Source organism: Mustelus asterias, chromosome X (assembly GCF_964213995.1).
Source record: "Mustelus asterias chromosome X, sMusAst1.hap1.1, whole genome shotgun sequence".
Classification (NCBI taxonomy): Eukaryota; Metazoa; Chordata; class Chondrichthyes; order Carcharhiniformes; family Triakidae; genus Mustelus; species Mustelus asterias.
This window is the reverse complement of record NC_135834.1, coordinates 15030722-15052515: the sequence shown is the minus strand read 5'-3', so window position 1 is coordinate 15052515 and position 21794 is coordinate 15030722. Positions and strand designations below refer to the sequence as shown.

The 21794-nt window shown below is 42.5% G+C and overlaps 1 protein-coding gene across 2 annotated transcripts in view; it reads right to left on the bottom strand.

Moving 5' to 3' along the window:
• The window catches only part of lima1a (LIM domain and actin binding 1a), a 127644-nt gene that overhangs the window by 65564 nt on the left and 40286 nt on the right, over positions 1 to 21794 (bottom strand). For both annotated transcript variants that reach the window (XM_078200968.1, XM_078200967.1), the window contains exon 2: positions 3704 to 3766. The gene's annotated coding sequence lies outside the window, so the exon portion shown is untranslated. The remainder of the gene's footprint in view (positions 1 to 3703; positions 3767 to 21794) is intronic.

The following is a 21794-nucleotide window of genomic DNA, read 5'->3' as shown; positions in this document are numbered from 1 at the left end:
GAGATTAAGCCATACGGGCCTCAAATCTAAACTCAGATTAGCTCATTGCATCCTGTACAGAGAGATGCCCTTCAAACAATTTAGAAATTAGCAGTTTATACAAAATCTCCCTCAAATGGTTTAGCATCAGCAACAGAATGTCAAATAGACTAATAAAATTTCAGTACATACAATCAGACCCATATATACATGCCCCAAATAGAGATTTAACTACAGAAATATCATAGTTGTGGCACCTTTCCCAAGGAGGTTATTTGACACAGCCACACAAGGAAATGAGGATAAATAATTAAAAGCCTGGGGAGAGGCAGATTTTAAGGGGCATCTAAAAAGGAGGAAGAGTGCGCAAAGTAGAAAATCAGAGTTGTTTTTGAGGGAATTCCAGAGCTTAGGACCTTGGCAACAGCCAATGGTGGAGCCATGAAAAGAGAAAAAAAAAAATTGGACATGGGCAGATATCACTGAAGGCTGGAGGAGGTTACAGAGAAAGGGAGGGGCAATGCCATGGAAGGAATCTAAAACATCCCAAACTGCCCAAAGAGATCTCAGCCACCAGTATTTTATCAGTTTTGTGCAGCTCAAAATGTCCCCTCCTTAAAATAAAAACTGAAGTTTGAAAAATTAATAATCTAGTTAAGTATTGTATAGTTGTGTATCGCATGGTTCAAGTTGCAAAATTACAAAGCTTTATGAACCCATTGTTACATGAAATAGGGCGAGAAGATAAGGACAAAGACACAAGTGTACAGATTCTATCCTAGGTCTATGCAGAGTTTGTGGACCTCAGCCATGTAGCTACAATTAGTTTCAGCATCCCGGAAGACTAGGAGAAGATAAATATAGCCAGTCACCCTGCTCCTGATTGCCATCCAGTGCTGGAAAACAGTACATCAGGCACATACTGAATTGGATAAATTTGTCCCAACTCACAAAGAATTACTACTCCTGCAAGACACAGGAGGGTCACTAGCACCCAAGAATTGCATAGTGACTTGGTTTATTGCAGTAGGGGAAGAGGGGGCAAAGTAAAAATAAAAGGGGGTGGAATTTATGCAACAAAAGTTGGAAAACAAAATTAAAGAATTTCACATAATGGGGGGGGGGGGGAAGCGAGAGAGAGAGAAGGAAGAGGAGAACTGAACAAAACTTGGACATTTTAAGCAGTTTGACTCATTTTAAATCTGTATTTCCCTCTGCATAACGCATCAGTCTCGGACGATGGGGCCGTTAGGTAACTTGTTCCCATTCTAGGAGGTGACAATGCACTTGGATTGGGAAGCTAGCAACTGTCCAACATGATGCTATGAGGTGACCATCCTTCCCACTTTCTCGAACTGAATCTATACTTCTGCAGAAGTATGACAGATCTGCACATGACTTTTATATTTAATGAAGTGTTCAATGTCTTCAGGCACCACACCTCATGCAGCTACCAGACACCAGAGTAGATGTGCCAAATTCACTAAGGCCAACAGCTTTGGTGAAAAGGTGGCACCGCCCTACGAAAGCCAACTTCAGCCCTCGATCAGCCTAAAACATCTTACACTGGTAATGAACATATAATTATGGTGCTTTTATATTAGAGAGAAGTGTCAGACAATAAATGCATGGTTATTCCCTGTTGGCTGCACTTGTAGTTTATAAAACAAACAATCTAATCAGGAGAGAACCAGCAACATCATACACCTAGATAAAGGAGATTCTATAAAAGGTATCTCCTGCTGCAGCAACATGAATGCACAAAGCCAAATCTGGCACATCTCAACGTGCAGAATGAAAGCCCACCAGACCTACTGATGACACAATTGGAATCTAAAAAGGATACGAGAAAAAGTCAGTGGAATAGGATTGAAAATATAATTGCATTTGAAGACCCAACACAGGTGAGAGGAGCCAAATGTTTTTGTGCTGTAACTTCCAGGAGTATACAGACCAATAATGCTGTTTCCACATCAGTTACCTGCATGAATGAATGTCTGCAACTGTCAAATGAAAGTCAGAACTGCAAATGCAGGTTAGCTATTGCCACTGGCATGCTGAAGTCTGGATTTCAAAGCATGAGCCGCCAACCCAAACAAAACTGGTGCTGTATGATTAAAGATCAAGGCTTGACCCCCCAACCCAAGAAACTAAATCCTAGTCAGATATATATCACTTTCCCTTCTTCCACACATTTATCTTCCTTGCACTCTATACCCAGCCAGATGCAGGACTCCACATCAGGGTCAGATATGATAGCAGAAAAAGATGCAATAGTGAAATACTCATAAGAACATAGGACTCGGGAGTAGGATAGTCTGTCCTTCGAGCCTGCTCCACCATTCAATAAGATCATGGCTGATCGAGTTGTGGCCTCAACTACACATTCCCGTCTGCTCCCCATAACCCTGGACTCCCTTATCTATTATGGTATACGAGATAGATTTCTACACATTTCCCCACCCAACAGATGCTCCTCTTGGACAGGCCCAAGTTTTAAAATTTGACACATACTGGGGAAAGCCATTCAATTCAGGGAGCCTGTCTGCAATAAAGCCGACAAGGATTCAGTCAGTGTAATCTCTAGTTAACAAAACAGAATAATACAATAGCAGGAACAGCAAAAGAAATGCAAATTCAGAATTCCATTAATATCAAATTCGCAACCACTTCCGTTTCATTCAAAAAGGTATCCACTCTTGACTGGCATTGTACAAGAAGGTTAAAAAAAATTGAATGCTGGACATTTTAAGGGTGGTCTCAAGTCTGCAATGTGTGAACTACAAACACGACTTGCCCTACAAAGTGCTACTGCCACCTTGTGGAACACAATCACCCAGTTTAGAGTCAAGCAAATGAAAAGGGATTACATACAAATCAAATGCAAGTTAACACCAAAGGAGGGGATAGATAGCACAAGGATATGGTTTCATTGCTCACACCTGCATTATTTACTGGTAATATAGTTCCATAGTACTACAGTCTCTCCCTCCCTCTAAAGACATTTATAGAGTGTGCAATCGATTCAAAGTTATAAAGTACAAAAACTGGCAAGTTAAAATCTGGCCTCAGATCATAGCATGAAGGACTCCAGCTTCACCATCTTACAAACTTTAATATGATAATATCTACTACTGCAGCTGTTATATTCCCACTCACTGCCATCTATCCATACAAGTGAACTTTCAATCAACAGAATGAGTTTTAACATAGCTTAATTCGAGTTTCCTGGTGTGGTTATACATGGAGTATTAGTTATCAGTAGATTTCCTAATCATTCAACAAGTAGAGATAAGTACCATAGTTTAAAATTAAACATTAACAGAAAAAAACAAAACTGGAAAATACTGCCAGAAACTGTGTCATGTTCATCTTCATTACAATTCAAGTGTTTAAGCTGGCAAGCTAATTAAAAGACCACATCAAATGGAACCTTCCTGGGCCACAAATCTCAGCACCCCTGCCAGGAGTTTCAACCCTAAATTGCGTAGAAAAATAGGCAGAGAGAAAAATCTTGCAATAGTTTTTAAAATCAATTTTTAAAAGGATTGATACAAAATTACCTATGGTAAAACTTTTAGCACATTGGAACAGGTGCGTCCGATGAGACAAACATTTCAGGAACTCTTGAACAACATGCAACAAACCCGATTCAATGACAAATGCAGTGACAAAGATACTTTAAAAACACACAAAACACATTTGTCTGCCATTAATTGATTACCTGAACAAAAGTTTACTTCTCCCCCGAAACTGTAACGTCAGCTGCAGCACTTGTCTGAAGGACCTGTAAGACAGAAAGTGTGCAGTGAAATTACAGTATGTGCTTACTGGTTTGGTCACTTCCCGGACAAGTGTTAACGCATTACTCTCCACACCATATACCTACTTCTTGGACAGCTTCCAAATCAGTTGGATGCCGCACCCATAAGCTAACTTCACTCTTTTCTATTCTAGAAACAGACATTGAAACATAGAAAATAGTAGGCCATCTAACCCCTTAGGCCTGCTCTGCCAGGTGCAGTGGCATAGTCATTGGCTGAGTAATTCAGAGACCCCGAGTGGGGACCTGGATCAAATCCCACCAAGGCAGATGGTGAAATTTGAATTCAGTCGAACAAAATCCAGAATTAAAAGTCTAGTGATGACCATAAAACCATTGTCATAAATACCCATCTGGTTCACTAATGTCCTTCAGCGAAGGAAATCTGCCATCCTTACCCTGTCTGGCCTACATGACTCCAGACCCACAGCAATGTGGTTAACTCTTAAATGTACTCCAAAATGGTCTAGCAAGTGTCTCAGTTCAATAGTAATTAAGGATGGGCAATAAATATTGGCCCAGCCAGCGAAGCCCACATTCCATGAATGAACTTTTAAAAAATGATCATGATTGACCCTGTATCTCAATCGTTATGAACCCCACTGATGTTCAATGCAAGGGCATCCCAAATTCCAGAAGTGAAACTTGGAACGCTGGTTTGTATTTTTGTGATTTAGAAAAAGAGGAGAGAGACAAAACTGAGGAAAAGGGTCAGTCTTGACCCCAAAAGAGAAAATGCTGGAAAATCTCAGCAGGTCTGGCAGCATCTGTAAGGACAGAAAAGAGCTGACGTTGCGAGTCCAGATGACCCTTTGTCAAAGCAGTCTTGTAACTATTTAAATGACAAATCATTTATTACACTTTAAAACACACAAGAAAAGCAACAGTAAAGAACATTTACAATTAATTCCAATAATAGCATACTTAAATTACTACCCAATCCAAATCTACTTTCCTAAACTCCAAGAATGCATCATCCCCAAAACATCCCATAGGTTTTAATACGGAGCCAAATCCATCAAATAATTACCGCACAGAACCTTTAGCTTACTTTTAGGAAACCTCTTCTAGTTTAGAGCAGAACTTCTGGGGGTCTAGCTCAGAAAGGCTTCTGCACAACAGCTTAATTCTCAAAGAGAGCTCTGCTTTGCAACTGAGCATGCCTACGATCTAGGTCCCTAGACTTCTAGGTCCCACTTTGCTTAACAAAGTTCTGTTTCACCCCGCTACTAGGCTAGGCCCTCCGCTATATTTTTAATCCAATCATTTACTTTCCATTTCATTCCTACTTCCTACCAGTGCCATACCCAGTGCTCTCCCGAAACCCCTTCAGAAAGCAATTTCCTTCTTAAATATATTCAGTGACTTGGCCTCTGCAGCTTCCTGAGGTAGAGAACTCCACAGGTTCACTACCATCCAAGTGAAGAAGTTTATCCTCATCGCAGTCCTCACCTTGTATTCTGAGATTGTGACCCCTTGTTCTAGACTCACTCTCCCTCCCCCCCAGCCAGAGGGAACATCATTCCAGAGTCGAGTCCTGTCAGAATTTTTCATACGTTTCAAGGAGACAGACATACTGTACTGTAACTAAGTTCACTGCCTTCCAGCAAGTTCAATATTTTCAGATCATAAACTGCCGCTATCCAAAAAAAGTGGGGGCCGTGGTTTGTGATGATTCTGCTTTCGCCATTTACACCTCCTTTAGATCCATCCATCAGGTTTCTCAACTTGTTCCATTACCAGCTCCTTTTTCCTTGCACCATTTTTGTCATTTAATCTCTCCTACCTACCACCCCAAACATTTTGGTGTTCTTTCCCCTCCCTCTACCCCATATTTGCTTTAAACCCGTCACATTTCCATCTAACCTTTCCCAGTTTTGATAAAAGATCACTAACCCAAAAACTTAATGTTTTCTCTCTCCACAAATGCTACCTAACCTGGGTAATTTCTGGTATTTTCTGCTAATTTGAGAGGATGCAGAAAAGATTCAAGAGACAAGGAACTTCAGTTACGTAGATAGATCAGAGAAGTTGGACTGTTCTCCTTGAAGACGTTAAGAGGAGATTCGATAGAAGTATTGAAAATTGAGTCTGGACTGAGTAAATAGGGAGAAACTGTTCCCATTAATGTGCAGCTGTACAAGGTGCTGGTGAAGACACACCTGGAGTACTATGTACAGTTTTGGTCTCCTTACTTGAGAAAGGATATACTGGTACTGGAGGGGGTGCAGAGGAGATTCATTAGGTTGATTCTGGAGTTGAGAGGCTTGGCTTATGAGGAGAGACTGAGTAGACTGGGTGTGGTGAACCATCGTTGGTTCCCACCAGGTAGTGCTGAGCCAGGGTCTGGCCAGTACTATGAGTCTGTATATATGTTACTGTTGGGGTTAGGGTTGGGCTGTTCTACCTGTAATATAGTTATTATGGTACATCCCAGTTGGGCTCCGCCTCCTGGGAGAGGTATAAAGATCACTGCTCTGTCTGGGACCCTTCAGTCTGGGATCGTGTATTATATATGGTAGCTCTATTGTAGTAGTCAATAAAAGCCTTTATTTCCTCGAGCATCTCTAGCCTCGCGAGTTATATCGCGCATCACTGGGGCTATACTCATTGGAATTCAGAAGAATGAGGGGAGATCTTAGAGAAACATATTATGAAGGGAATAGATAAGATAGAAGCAGGGAGGTCGTTTCCACTGGCAGGTGAAACTAGAACTAGGGGACATGGCCTCAAAATAAGAGGGGGGCAGATTTAGGACGGAGTTGAGGAGGAACTTCTTCACCCAAAGCATTGTGGATCTGTGGAATTCCCTGCTCAGTGAAGCAATTGAGGCTACCTAGTTGAATGTTTTTAAGGCAAGGATAGATAAATTTTTGAACAGCAAAGGAATTAGGGCTATGGTGAGTGGGTGGGTAAGTGAAGCTGAGTCCACAAAAAGATCAGCCATGATCTTATTTAATGGCAGAACAGGCTCGAGGGGCCAGATGGCCTACTCCTGCTCCTAGCTCATATGTTCTTTTGTAGTTAGGATTTGGAATGCACGGAGCGTGGAGGATGAGGAGTCAATTAAAAGGTATTGAGGGAACTGGATCATTAACCTAAAAAAAGGATGAATGTTCAGGACTACAGGGAGTAGGCAGGGGAGTGACATTTGGCAGATTTGCTCCTTCAGAGAGCCAGTGCACACATTCATGACATGCCAAATGGCCTTCTGCACTATAACCATTCTAATGATTCCATAATTGCAGATAGATTACACTTTCCCAATACCCATCTCACCTCAAGTACTAAGCAAGCTGACTGTTGCAGATTTCATACGACTCCCTACACAGACCGATTTCAAATACTCCCCAAAACAAACAGAACTGCCTCAGTGGCCAGAATATTTCAGCCTGCTCTTGTCCTACTGGTTTCCTCTTTCTTGAACTACATTTTCTCAGCTCTTTTCCTCGCCTTCTTTTGCTTCAACAGTTTCAGGTTTTTTGACCAATTATTAGATCTCATGGGATACAGGGGAAGATGGCAGGTTGGATTCAAAATTGGCTCAATGACAGGAGACAAAAGATAATGGTCAATGGCTGTTTTTGCAAATGGAAAAACCATTTCCAGTGGCGTTCCACAGGGCTTACTGTTGGGCCCTTGCTGTTTGTTGTATATATTAATGATTTAGAGTTAAATATGAGTGGCATTATTGAGAAAATTGCAGATGATACAAAAATTGGCCGTGAGTTGATATCGTTCTGAAGTTGACAGCTATGATTTGGTTGAGTGGACAGAGAAGTGGCAAATGGAATTTAATTGGGAAGAGTGAGAGGTTATGCATTTGGGGCAAGCAAACAAAGCAAAGGAATGTTTAATAAACAGGAAAGAAATTGAAAAGGTGTCATAGAATCATAGAATCCCTACAGTGCAGAAGGAGGCCATTCGGCCCATCGAGTCTGCACCGACCACAATCCCACCCAGGCCCTACCCCCACATATTTTACCCGCTAATCCCTCTAACCTACGCATCTCAGGACTAAGGGGCAATTTTTAACCTGGCCAATCAACCTAACCTGCACATCTTTGGACTGTGGGAGGAAACCGGAGCACCCGGTCAAGGAAGGAAGTGAGAGACCTTTGAGTGCATGTCCATGGGCCTCTGAAGGTGACAGGACAGGTGGATAAGAAAGCACATGGAATGCTTTCCTTTATTGGGCTAGGTATTGAATACAAAAGCAGGGATGTAATGATGGAATGGTACAAAAGGCTAGTTAGGCCACAGCTCAAGTTTGGTATAAAGGTCTGGTCACCACATTACAGGAAGAATATGATTGCTCTGGAGAGGATGCAGAGGAGATTTACAAGAATGTTGCCAGAGCTTGAAAATTACTCTGCGAGAAAAGGCTGGATAGGCTAGGGTCATTTTCCTTAGAATAGAGGAGGCTAAGGGGAGACTGAATTGAGGTGTACAAAATTATGAGGGGCCTAGATTTAAAGTGATTGATCGAAGGATTAGAGAGGACATGAGGAAAAGCCTTTTCACCTAGAGTGGTAGGCACCTGGAATTCACTGCCCAAGTTGGTGGTTGAGACAGAAATGCTTAATTCATTGAAAAAGGAACCTAGATCTGTACCTTACGTGATGCAAGGAAAATGGAATTAAAATGAGCAGCTAGTTTATTTCTTCTTTTGGCCAGCACAGGCACAATGGGTCGAATTGCTTCTTCTGCACCAAAATTTTGGTTCCTCTGGTCCCACAGACCCATCATATCTCCATCCATCATGTGGTACTTGCATCTTCCTTGAACAGTTGTCCAATCATTCTGGTTCAGCTTTTTGTTAATTCGTTGACCTGCTAGACCACTTGAGATCAACTATATTACTGTGGCCCTCGAGTAACATGTAGAGCAGGCAAGGATGGCAGATTCTTTTCATTAGGTGAATGAGATTTATTTTTGAAATAACAAACAACAATTTCATGGTTATCATTAAACTTCAATTCGATTTGAATCCAGGTCCAGAGTAGTGCCCTAGGTGACTTGTCTGGTTACAGCAACACTACGCCACAGCTTCCCCATCCTCTGACTAGTTGAACAAGTTCTTTCCTTCAACAACTTCTCAATTCTATTCACTTCCTTCAGAAAACATTGCCGTGGGAACCCACGAGTTCCAGCTATTCCCATCTTATTGTAGAAGGGGTGGAATGCTGTTCCAATCCTACGTAAAACGTCCTCCCTGACCACTTCCTGTTATATTAACAGCTGTGTTGCTACTGCTTTCGACTCTCATCCCAATCTTTATAACTATGCTTCACATTTCCACCCATCCCTCGCTGTCATCTGATCCGCTAAATCATTCCACTCTTCCCCCAGTTGTTCCACTTCCAGTAAATGGATTCTGAATATTTCACTTTCTGCTGACAAGCTTCCGAAATATCTCTTCTCTTCAGCTGGAGATGATGCGTACACCCCCGCCCCCCACCCCCATAACAGGGGTCAACAGAACCCATAGTCTGATCCTCACCAATACCCCTACCTCTTCCCTCACCCTCCCCTCATCTTCAGCCCTACTTGCCTCTTATCTTTTCATGATCCAACCACCAGTAAATCATCTTCCTCCTTACTTTGTGGGACAGATTCCTCTTGATAGCTTTCTTAACCCTTCTATAGCCCCTACCTCCTCCCGTGCTCACAAAATACTTGATCATTTACCTTCGTCATAGCAGTGCCCAAGACACCTTCTGTACAAGGCAATTTACATGTATTTTTAAAATTATACTTTGTTAACTGCTCAGAGTACTGCATCTCCTACGTTGAAGAGAACAAAGGCATTTTAAAGCGACCACTTTGTCAAATGCCCCTCTTGTCTGTACATCTGACCTGGACATTCCTGTGGTGCCCTACTTTAACTCTCCCTCCTTTTGCCTCTGACCTCTTGGCCTACTATGTTGTTCCAAATAGGCTTAAGAGCCAAAAATATTTTCCTGGACATTGGGATGTCTGGAGATCAAAGACATGATAAGGATAAAGAATGACTTGCATTCATATAGTGCCTTTCACATCAAGATGTCCAAAGCACCTTGCAGCCATTACTTTAGTTTTAATTATGCTCCTGTGGAGCACTTTGGAACATTTTACTACTTAAATGCAAATCTTTATGCACCCTGGTCTGAACACACTTCAGTAAATTCAGACCAGAACTCTTATTGGGAGTGTTGCTTTTTCCTTCTCTTTTTGGGGAGAAACAGACCTAGCGTGCATTTCAAGTGTGCACGCTTTGGACTCCTGCAACTTTATGCCTTTATCCTGCCTTACCATAAGTGATTTTGTTTCCAGTTTTCTATTCAGTAATTTAGATCATGCAATCCATCAACTTCCTCTTTCTGGTTTGAGTGCGTTTCCCTGGCCATCTCTCCCCCTCCCCAAAACCCTACAACCACTCCACCCCTCTGACCTAATTTTCATCCTGGCAAAGAGCTACACCGCAAACTAATTTTTTCTAGTTACAGGTATTGACTCATCTGTGCATGTGTAATATTTTCAGTTTCAAAACCAATAGTATTTGCACACTTTTTAAAAAGACAGACATTTCACTAGCTACTGACCAATGGGGAATTTCCAGGTGATTGCTCAGAGGCAACACCCAACTCTAGGAATTTGCTGTTTACATCAAGCCTGAAGTAGGCAAGGTGCTTGGTGCTGGAATATTCCTTGATGTCTGTACGAGAAGTCAAATACTGTTTCCGTCACCTAAACCAGTGCTTCCCAAACTGTGGGTTGCAAGCGCAGAGGTAGCGATGGAGCTTCAACTGGAGTGTTAACAGCTGCAAAGCCCCCTTAATTCCTTGCTTTTTAACCGAGTTCACCACTTGACTCTCAATGTGGGGTCACAGCAATTGTCAAGCCTCAAAACTGGGAAAACATTTGGGAAACACTGACAGACTGTCCATGTTTATCCTGAAACCCCTCGATCCTAGTGGACTGTGTACAAAGGGGTCACATGGTAGTTTATGGCTCCATAAAACAAACCATGCGCAGAAAACTGTTTAAAAGTCAGTTTTGCTTTAAGGAGGAGGACCAACTGCTTGTGAAAATAAGATATTAGCCTTTTTTTGCAGCCCAGTGCCAGTTCACAGCTGGAAGTGAATAAGCTGCTCCCAAGTTGCTCTACAGGCTGGAATAGAGTACCTGCAAATGTTCCTCGCTCCTGCCTGAAAACCAAAGCAAGTCATAACCTGGATGCCATTTCAAGAACTCCAATGATCTTTCCCTTGAACCATTGACTTTAACCTTTGGCAGAATTCCCCCCATTTATATGGTGTGCGAGAGAGACAGACAGACAGACAGATTTCATACTCTATGCTAAGAAGCTTTGGTCTATTTGACAAGACTGGTTTTAATGATAAACAAGTAAATTTGTTGTTTATTGAAAAGGCAACTAGCTAAAGTCTATTTTATTCTGGACAACAGTAGCAAAGGTAAACAATTGGCCATTTTGGTGAGGGAATCAAACTTAAAACTAATGTGGAGTAGTGGAGCTAGTCAAACTGCACACTCCTCATATACTGGGTGTAACAGTGCTCCCAGTTGAAATAGAATACAAGTTCCAAAATTAAAAAAGGTCCATCTTCCAATGACTGCATTTCCAAAGTAATTCATTAACAGCAACACACTTCAGGGATTTCTGACATGACAACAAGCTCTTTGCCCCCAGTAATGCTCAGGGTAACATTCCCCATCACGATTTTTAAAATTTCAATTTTCTCCCTTCTCAAACGGCACCAACTCATACAGGATTATGCGCAGTTCAGTGAACACTGGCAGCCAACAATATTTTGCCCGAGTAACTACTCGTGGACAAGAGAAGATGGTCTATGCAGTCAATTGAGATCAGTGTTTGCAATCAATTTTTTTGCTCCCTAAACAAAGGGTCTTGTGGATTTCTAGCATAAAACACTATGCTAGCCTGCTCAGTCTGTCAATCATTAACCCAGCAGTGGGGACATTCTTGTACTTGTGTTGCCAATGGCGCCTTGCCATGACCTTGGAAAATGAAAGCATAAAAGTGGAATAAAACTCATTACTCCACAGAATTTATACTCTTGGTTGCTATTGTAAAATGGTTCCCCCTGCCTCTCCCCTTCAAAATCATTACCATCTCTGGAAAAATATCCACTTTTGCAATCTTCACCTCATCAAAATCCTTGGATGCCTGTTGCTGTCCACAGATACTATATTATCAAAGTAGTATTTTTCTCATTAATACGCACTGTTGAACTCCGTATCTAACATCCTCAGATTATTTTGGGGTTTAGGAGCTTGTAAGCACAGACAGGATGTTGTTGGAAGGATTGTGGTAGGGGTGTGAAGAAAAACAGACAGTTTTTGGAGTTGCACATTTGCAAGTACATGTTCAGGAATAGCTGCATTTCCGAGTGCTCTGGTGCTACTCAGCCTGTAATACAAGCTGTGTAAGCGTGACAACAGAAAGCATTTACTTATTCCAGGAGTGAGAACTCCATATCATGACCCTGGAAGATTTCTGATTAAACATTGTTGACAAAATGCCGGGAAATTATTAAGAAAGCCGTTGACAAAAGATGGAGATGGGATGGATCAGATTCCTGAACATTGAGACTTAGTAAATGAACAGGCTCTTGATCCGGCACTCTTGAAGGCATTACAACTGACTGCTAATATTAAGCTCATTGATGATAAACTCAGTTTGATAAACTTGCGCTAAATATCAGAGCTCATACTATAGAACCGCAGAATACTGGTAAAAGGCTTTTGATGAAGCGGAGGAGAGAATGGTTACTGTCGAAAATGTAACTTCCTTGGTTGAACCTGCTTAGAATCCTTGGAAAAGCAGTTGAATGGCATGTCAAAATTCCTTGACAATCTGGAGAACCAAGGCCAGAGGAAAAATGTCCAGATTGTCAGAAGGACCTGAGGGCAAGTTCCTAGTTAAATTCTTTGAGAGCTGACTGCCACATTTCCTTAATTTATAAAGTTAGAAAGGGCACATTTTATCCTGTCATGGAGGCATAGGGACAATGATCCTAGCCTGTACTAATGTATTTACATAACTTCAAGGATTGCCAAAGAGTATTGGAGGCAGCTAGGGTTAATGGGGCCTTGCTCAATGATGGAGCAAGGGTCTCTTTCTTTCAAGATTTCTCTACTATATCCTGCTAAACTGAAGTGACATTTGACACTAAAGATGTTCTGACAATCTGGCTGAACAAGCCACTAGCTTTCAGAGCTCTTCATCAGGTGAGTGGGATTTCAGTTCACAAACAGGGCATATAAAGACACAAACTCAATTTAAACTGGATGTCTGTGTCGATATGCGCGGTCTTCTTGGAGATCCTCTCCACTTGGAACCGACAGTTTATATTTATATGCCCTGTTTGTGTACTGAAATCCCACTCACCTTATGAAGGAGCAGCGCTCCAAAAGCTAGTGGCTTGTGCTACCAAATAAACCTGCTGGACTTTAACCTGGTGTTGTGAGACTTCTAATCTGGCTGAAGCCATGGCTTTTGTGAACTCCATGGAAGGCAATGATTTGGAGTAGCAGGCTGCAGTTCACTAAAATTCAGACTATATCCCTTGTCATTATAATTCCTTCCTGATTCTGTGTTGGCATTTATCATTCTGACGGGTAATCTAGGAATTGAGCGCTACTGTGAGTCTTAATCCTCAAGATTGGCAGGGACTTCTTCAGCAGCTCCTTCTAGTTACAGAACATGCTGTGCAGATTGTATAACACTGGGACTGTATAAAAATATCTTTCTTCTGTACGCTTATAACGGTGGTATATCTTTTATGGATTTCCTTTGCTCGGATCATGATAACCAAGAGCAGCAGCACTGCTGAGAAGTGGACAAGTGGCTCAAGTCTTGATAAGAGGAGTTAAAATGCAGAAGGAGCATTCCGTACTCGACCTTTTGATGGCATATCTTGTCTCTTTTTTTGGGATGAGAAAGACACCTTGGTGTAATTATGGAAAGTTTTAGGTATAGCCCTGCAGGGCCTCACATTTGGTGAGGAAAACCCCCTCAGAACTAATGGTTTCACTTTGTATTATCCTGGGGTTGATGCATGCCCAGATGGGGCAGGAAAATCCGTGTCAAGCAAGCCATATTCTGGGTGTTAATATTCTATACTCTTTGGTGGAATAAACAATGGCAGTAGCTACTTTGAAACTTTGTTCCCGGAATGTACAGGGGATAGTCTTTCCTTAAGAGCAAGTTGACATAACTTTGTTGCGGGAAACTCATCTAGATGACAAGGAGCACCTGAAATTGAAGTGGGACCGAGTGGGACAGGTGATTTTTGCCTCATTCGTAACTGGTAGCCAAGAGGTTGCAGTTTTAGTTAAGAAGAATATGCCTTTTAGATTGAAGAACTGCGTGAAGGATTGGGGTGGGGGAGGGGGTCAAATGGGCTTAAGGGGCTGCTGCATGGGGACAGCATTTTGGTAATGAAGTGTCAATGACCCCCGCCCCCCCCCCCCCACCCCTCTGAATTATTCGTACTGAAAATCTTTATGGAATTTGCCAAATTAGCGTCAAACGCCTTCAAAGGTGGGGACTTAACTGTCATCTTAATCCTTTCATGGATAAACTTCCTACAACTAGGAATTCTCCCCCTCAACAGGCAAAGACATTAGCATCGGTATGTGAGGAAGTGGGGTGCTTGGATGTTTGGAGAACATCGCATCCTAAAGGTGAAGGGTTCACCTTCTCTGCTCCCCAATGTAAACTAGAATTGTTTTTTTTTCCATGCCAAAAACATTATATTCAGTGGTCTCCTGCTCTACAGGTATTGTGATCCATCACCCTCTTGTCTTCCTGGAATTTTTATTCAAGGGAATTCATCCTCCGTCTCTATCTTGGTGATGTGATCTTGGTCTGGTATCAAAATTAAATCCTACTGGTTGTGCATATTTAGAACCAGAGAAGATATTTAATACGGCCTTAGAGTTTGATCCTTTGTACTTGATTCTGGAGCTCCCAGACAAAAAGATAATTGACGCCAATGAAAAAAGGCTGTATTATATCCTAACATTTGCAGCGTGGAAGAATATCCTGCACTCCTGGATTAGCAACAAGTCTCCTTCTGTTCAAAATTGGTATAAAATTATGGAACGCATCCCAATAGAATTCCTAACCTGCATACTCCAATCTAACTCGGATGCATCCTGGAAAGCATGGGGCCCCTATATCAAATATACAGGTTCCATACTGTCTGACTTACATACAGCAGTACAGTACAGGCTCGATGTTGTGCCGAGCTTTGTCCGAAACCAAGATCAAGCTATCCCACTCCCTGTCATTCTGGTGTGCTCCATGTGCCTATCCAATAACCGCTTGAAAGTTCCTAAAGTGTCCGACTCCATTATCACAGCAGGCAGTTCACTCCACTCCCCAACTATGTTTTGTGAGAGGGAGGTCATGCCTCACTAACCTGGTGGAGTTTTTTGAAGAAGTGACCAGAATGGTTGACGAGGGAGGGCCGTGGATGTCGTCTATATGGACTTTAGTAAAGCGTTTGACAAAGTCCCTCATGGTAGGCTGGTGAAAAAGGTTGGATCTCATGGGATAAAGGGGGAGGTGGCTAGATGGGTGGAGAACTGGCTTGGTCATAGATGACAGAGGGTGGTAGTGGAAGGGTCTTTTTCCGGCTGGAGGCCTGTGACTAGTGGTGTTCCGCAGGGCTCTGTATTGGGACCCCTGCTGTTTGTGATTTATATAAACGATCTGGAAGAAGGTGTAACTGGGGTGATCAGTAAGTTTGCGGACGACACAAAATTGGCAGGACTTGCAGATAGTGAGGAGCATTGTCAGAAGCTACAGAAGGATATAGATAGGCTGGAAATTTGGGCAAAGAAATGGCAGATGGAGTTCAATCCTGATAAATGCGAAGTGATGCATTTTGGTAGAAATAATGTAGGGAGGAGCTATATGATAAATGGCAGAACCATAAAGGGTGTAGATACGCAGAGGGACCTGGGTGTGCAAGTCCACAGATCCTTGAGGGTGACGTCAGAGGTGGAGAAGGTGGTGAAGAAGGCATATGGCATGCTTGCCTTTATAGGACGGGGCATAGAGTATAAAAGTTGGGGTCTGATGTTGCAGATGTATAGAACGTTGGTTCGGCCACATTTGGAATACTGCGTCCAGTTCTGGTCACCACACTACCAGAAGGACGTGGAGGCTTTGGAGAGAGTACAGAGGAGGTTTACCAGGATGTTGCCTGGTATGGAGGGGCTTAGTTATGAGGAGAGATTGGGTAAACTGGGGTTGTCCTCCTTGGAAAGACGGAGGATGAGGGAAGACTTAATGGAGGTGTATAAAATTATGAAAGGCATAGATAGGGTGAACGGTGGGAAGCTTTTCCCCAGGTCGGTGGTGACGTTCACGAGGGGTCATAGGTTCAAGGTGAAGGGTGGGGGGGGGGGGGGGGGGGAAAAGAGTTTAACACAGATATCAGAAGGACATATTTTACACAGAGGGTGGTGGGGGCCTGGAATGCGCTGCCAGGCAAGGTGGTGGAGGCGGACACACTGGGAACGTTTAAGACTTATCTAGATAGCCATATGAACGGAGTGGGAATGGAGGGATACAAAACAATGGTCTCGTTTGGACCAGGGAGCGGCACGGGCTTGGAGGGCCGAAGGGCCTGTTCCTGTGCTGTATTGTTCTTTGTTCAACCACTCTCTGCATAAAGAACCTACCTCTGATATCCTTCCTATATCTCCCACCATGAACCTTATAGTTATGCCCCCTAGTAACAGCTACATCCACCCGAGGAAATAGTCTCTGAACGTCCACTCTATCTATCCCCCTTATCATCTTATAAACTTCTATTAAGTCACCCCTCATCCTCCTCCGCTCTAAAGAGAACAGCCCTAGCTCCCTCAACCTTTCCTCATAAGACCTACCCTCCAAACCAGGTAGCATCCTGGCAAATCTCCTCTGCACTCTCTCCAATGCTTCCACATTCTTCTTATAGTGAGGTGACCAGAACTGCACACAATACTCCAAATGTGGTCTCACCAAGGTCCCGTACAGTTGCAGCATAACCCCATGGCTCTTAAACTCAAACCCCCTGTTAATAAACGCTAACACACTATAGGCCTTCTTCACAGCTCTATCCACTTGAGTGGCAACCTTCAGAGATCTGTGGATATGAACCCCAAGATCTCCCTGTTCCTCCACATTCCTCAGAACCCTGCCGTTGACCCTGTAATCTGCATTCAAATTTGTCCTACCAAAATGAATCACCTCGCACTTATCAGGGTTAAACTCCATCTGCCATTTTTCAGCCCAGCTCTGCATCCTATCAATGTCTCTTTGCAGCCTACAACGGCCCTCCACCTCATCCACTACTCCACCAATCTTGGTGTCATCAGCAAATTTACTGACCCACCCTTCAGCCCCCTCCAAGTCATTTATAAAAATCATCCAAGTCATTTATAAAAATCACAAATAGCAGAGGACCCAGCACTGATCCCTGTGGTACACCACTGGTAACTGATCTCCAGTCTGAAAATTTTCCATCCACCACCACCCTCTGTCTTCTATGAGATAGCCAGTTACTTATCCAATCGGCCAAATTTCCCTCTATCCCACACCTCCTTACTTTCTTCATGGGCCGACCATGGGGAACCTCATCAAACATCTTACTAAAATCCATGTATATGACATCAACTGCTCTACCTTCATCAACACACTTAGTTACCTCCTCAAAAAATTCAATCAAATTTGTTAGGCAAGACTTGCCCTTCATGAATCAGTGTTGACTATCCCGGATTAAGCTGCATCTTTCCAAATGGTCATAAATCCTATCCCTCAGGACCTTTTCCATTAACTTACTGACCACTGAAGAAAGACTAACCGGCCTATAATTACCAGGGTCATTCCTATTTCCTTTCTTGAACAGAGGAACAACATTCGCCACTCTCCAGTCCTCTGGCACTATCCCCGTGGACAGTGAGGCCCCAAAGATCAAAGCCAAAGGCTCTGCAATCTCATCCCTTGCCTCCCAAAGAACCCTAGGATATATCCCATCTGGCCCAGGGGACTTCGACTCTCAGGTATTTCAAAATTGCTAATACATCTTCCCTCAGAACATCTACCTCCTCCAGCCTATCAGCCTGTATCACACACTCATCCTCAAAAACATAGCCCCTCTCCTTGGTGAACACTGAAAAGTATTCACTCATTGCCTCTCCTATCTCTTCTGACTCCATGCACAAGTTCCCACTACTGTCCTTGACCGGCCCCAACCTCACCCTGGTCATTCTTTTATTCCTCACACAAGAGTAAAAAGCCTTGGGGTTTTCCTTGATCTGACCCGCCAAGGACTTCTCATGCCCCCTCCTAGCTCTCCCAAGCCTTTTTTTCTAAGCTCATTCCTTGCTACCTTGTAACCCTCAAGCGCTCCAACTGAATCTTGGTTTTCTCATCCTTACATACACTTCCTTTTTCCTCTTGACAAGACATTCAACCTCTTTTGTGAACCATGGTTCTCTCACTCGGCCATTTCCTTCCTGCCTGACAGGGACATACCTATCAAGGACACGCAGTATTTGACTTACTACAAGGTTTTCTGTAGGCTATGTAGTACTGCCTCTAATATAATGCATCACTTTGCCACATTTCAATGGCTTTGTCCTCTTCTCCGCCCAGCCTGTTACTTGTCCCTCCTTTTTTTCCATACATGTGGAAGCACCAGGTACACAGGATATACTCAACTGCATTAGTTTCCTGCTGTCTTTTTCTATAGTTATAGATGGGACAGCATGGTGGCAAATGGTTAGCACTGCTGCCTCACAGCGCCGGGGACTTGGATTCGATTCCCAGCTTGGGTCACTGTCTGTGCAGAGTCTGCACGCTCTCCCAGTGTCTGTGTGGATTTCCTCCAGATGCTCCGGTTTCCTCCCACAGTCTGAAAGACGTGCTGGTTAGGTGCATTGACCATACCAAATTCTCCTTCAGTGTACCCGAACAGGCACCAGAGTGTGGCGACTAGGGGATTTTTACAGTAACTTCACTGCAGTGTTAATGGAAGCCTACTTGTGACACTAATAAATAGATTTTTTAAAAAATGATCAGGCTGTACTGTACCAGTTTAGAAGGTGTGCTGCATTATTTATAAAAATGGAAAAACTAAATATATATTTTTTAAATTGACCAAGGAATTTCCCTGGGCTTTAGAGTAAACGGAAATTCCTGAATTCCATGTACAACCTTTTCAATTACCTTTATAGAATGAGTGCCAGTGAAGTGGAGTAGATGTGGGAATTTTTGGACAGTAAATTGGCTTTTGGGAAAATGTCAGATATCGTAAACAGTGGAGGAGTTATTCTGGTTAAAAACACTTCAAAAAAAGGTACAGGATTCCTCCTGCCCACAAATATGAACTGCTTCAGAGGAAACCAGTTTCAAACATGTGTAAATTTTATTTATAAGAAGCAGCTTCTTGGATGGTTCATTTGGCAAGTTCCTGGCATCACTAACATCCAGTGAGGACACAGAAAAGTTCCAGGTTTGATCCCTTTCCCTCCCAACAAGAAAATGGTGAGAAATTCCAGCAAGAGAACATTAAAACATGCAGATGTTTGGCGAGGGAGGAAATCTGCCAGTTTTGGCAGATTCACCCACACAAATGTAGTCTAGCAAACTCAGATCATGTTGTCAACATGAAAGTGAAATCTCAGATGAATTATAACAGATTACATGTAATTAGGATATTCCCTTAGGTGGCAAAAGTCACCACTGGATTGAACTGGCATTTTTCTTTTAAATTAGTTTCAAGTAGGAAGACATTTTCTAAGGATATACATAATCAATGGATCTATGGCATGGTTTCCAGTAAAGATGGTGTGGCTTTTTGAAGCATGAGAAGGCTGCATTAGGGAAACAAAATGCTTTAATTCATTGTTCACCAATAAAACTGGGGTCATGGATAACAGCTTAAAAAAAAGTTATTCCTATAACAATCACCGCTATGCTTCCATTTAATTCTATTCATCACTTTTTGCAAAATGTACGCTTGGTTACCCCTGTATTTTTGGGCTTGTCTCCACTCATTGCAGAGTTGCACAAAATCAACACCAACCTCCTCAAACTTCTCTTTCCCCCCTCCAGCTCAATATGTGCTTTTGGGGGCCAGACAAGATTATATAATGGTTATATTTGCAAGCAATGTACTGGTCCATTATAATTGCATCAAATTATTACTGCTGTCCTGAAGTACCAAAACTTAGAACCCTTGATAGGTCAACTTGGAAGCTGGGAGGCATTAGATCATTGCTGAAGTAAGGTCAAGAGCTTGCCAGTTTTCCAATTAATCACAAGAAAAACAGAAGTAACCACTGCAATAAAAAAAATGGATGTCCGTTAGTGCAAACACCAAATTACAAACACTACCCAGAATATCCCGAAAGACTCCCACGCAGGTCTCATTTGCCCCATTGTGTTGAGAGATTCCACAAACTGCTCAATCTGGTTGTTGCACAATTTCAACATGTGCAGCAGTTTTCCCTCCCACAAAATGCAACGCAAATTCATGTTTTAAAAAAACAAACATACCTCAGTCTCAAAATGCATGAAAAATGTGATCACAAAACCTAAAATAGGGCCAGATCCTCCCAGCCAGCAAGAGATCGGAGGCCTTCAGTCTCGACTGGATTGGAACACAGGCTGAAGATCAAACGCCAGTATCCAACCCATTGTTCCCCAAAATAATATTCAACCATTAATTGTGCAAAACGTACAACTAGAATTGCCAACTTTGGTTGTATTCCTGGAGGCATGATTGTGCAACATTTGCCCACAGTTTGCAAGTTTGCGCAACAGTCCATTCATAGTATTTTGATTTAAAACAAATTAATAAATGAAGGAGGCAACAGTCCATTTATAGCCCAGCCTGTCCTGCTCATTGGAGCAGGTTTGGACAACTCTGTTCTGGGCTTTGTTCCTGGAACAAGGCTCTCATGTTGCAGAGGATAACAATCCTTTCAGAGCATGTGCAGATTAACTCCAAGAGAACAGAGGAGGCTCCAACCGGACAGTGCCTTGCTGTGCATTAGAATCATTCTAAGCTGATGGAGCAAGTTATTCCAGGCTTAGAATGGTCCTTCAAGCACCAGCACCTTCACCTGGGACTCAACAGTAAATGCCCAGTCAGCAGCTTAGGTTACACAAACTGCCAACTACAATATAATCAATAAGAAACATTACACAATCTAGACACTTGTGCCCTTGTCTGTTTGTGGAAATCCACCTTTCATAGAGTGATTAAAAAAGGATTGATCAAAATATAAACTTCCTGCTGTTGCCAATACATACAATCAACCCTAATCCAACAAAGGTTTCCTTTGACTTTAAAGGAGGGCAGGGAGAGATTTGCTTTTCTCTCTTATAAGGCATCTTAAAAATGCCCTCGGCCAGGTGAAAGAGGAAATCAATGACATTACCCAGGGACAGATTAGGAAAATATGCTTTTATCATAAAGAAAATACAAAATTGCTATTAATAGATCTAATGAAGGTTAAACAAAGGGGCTACAACCTGTATAACATGCAGAACGTCACAAAGGGCTATTCTCAGTCCCAAGTCTGGTGTATGAAAACTATTCAGAGCAGTACCCCTGGAAATAGAAGATTCAGTACACTGTATTATGTTTAAATGTACACTAGTTCATTACACAAAGAAAAATGCAACAGTTGGGACAGAAGATACACCTCCAAGTTGTCAATGGGGCTAACAGGTGGTTAGCAAGTTGCATAACAAAGTTCAATCAAGCAATTCAAATAATGAGTCTCACTGAACTGCTGTCTTGTCATGTTGACAATGTTACTGCTGGTGGATAGCAGCTCTAGTAACCCAGGAAGGGAAAAGAAGCAAACCAAAGAGAAAGAATGAACCAAACAAAAATGGGAAAGGGGATGGAGGAAAGAAAAACCACCACCATGAGAACAAAAACACAGGAATGAA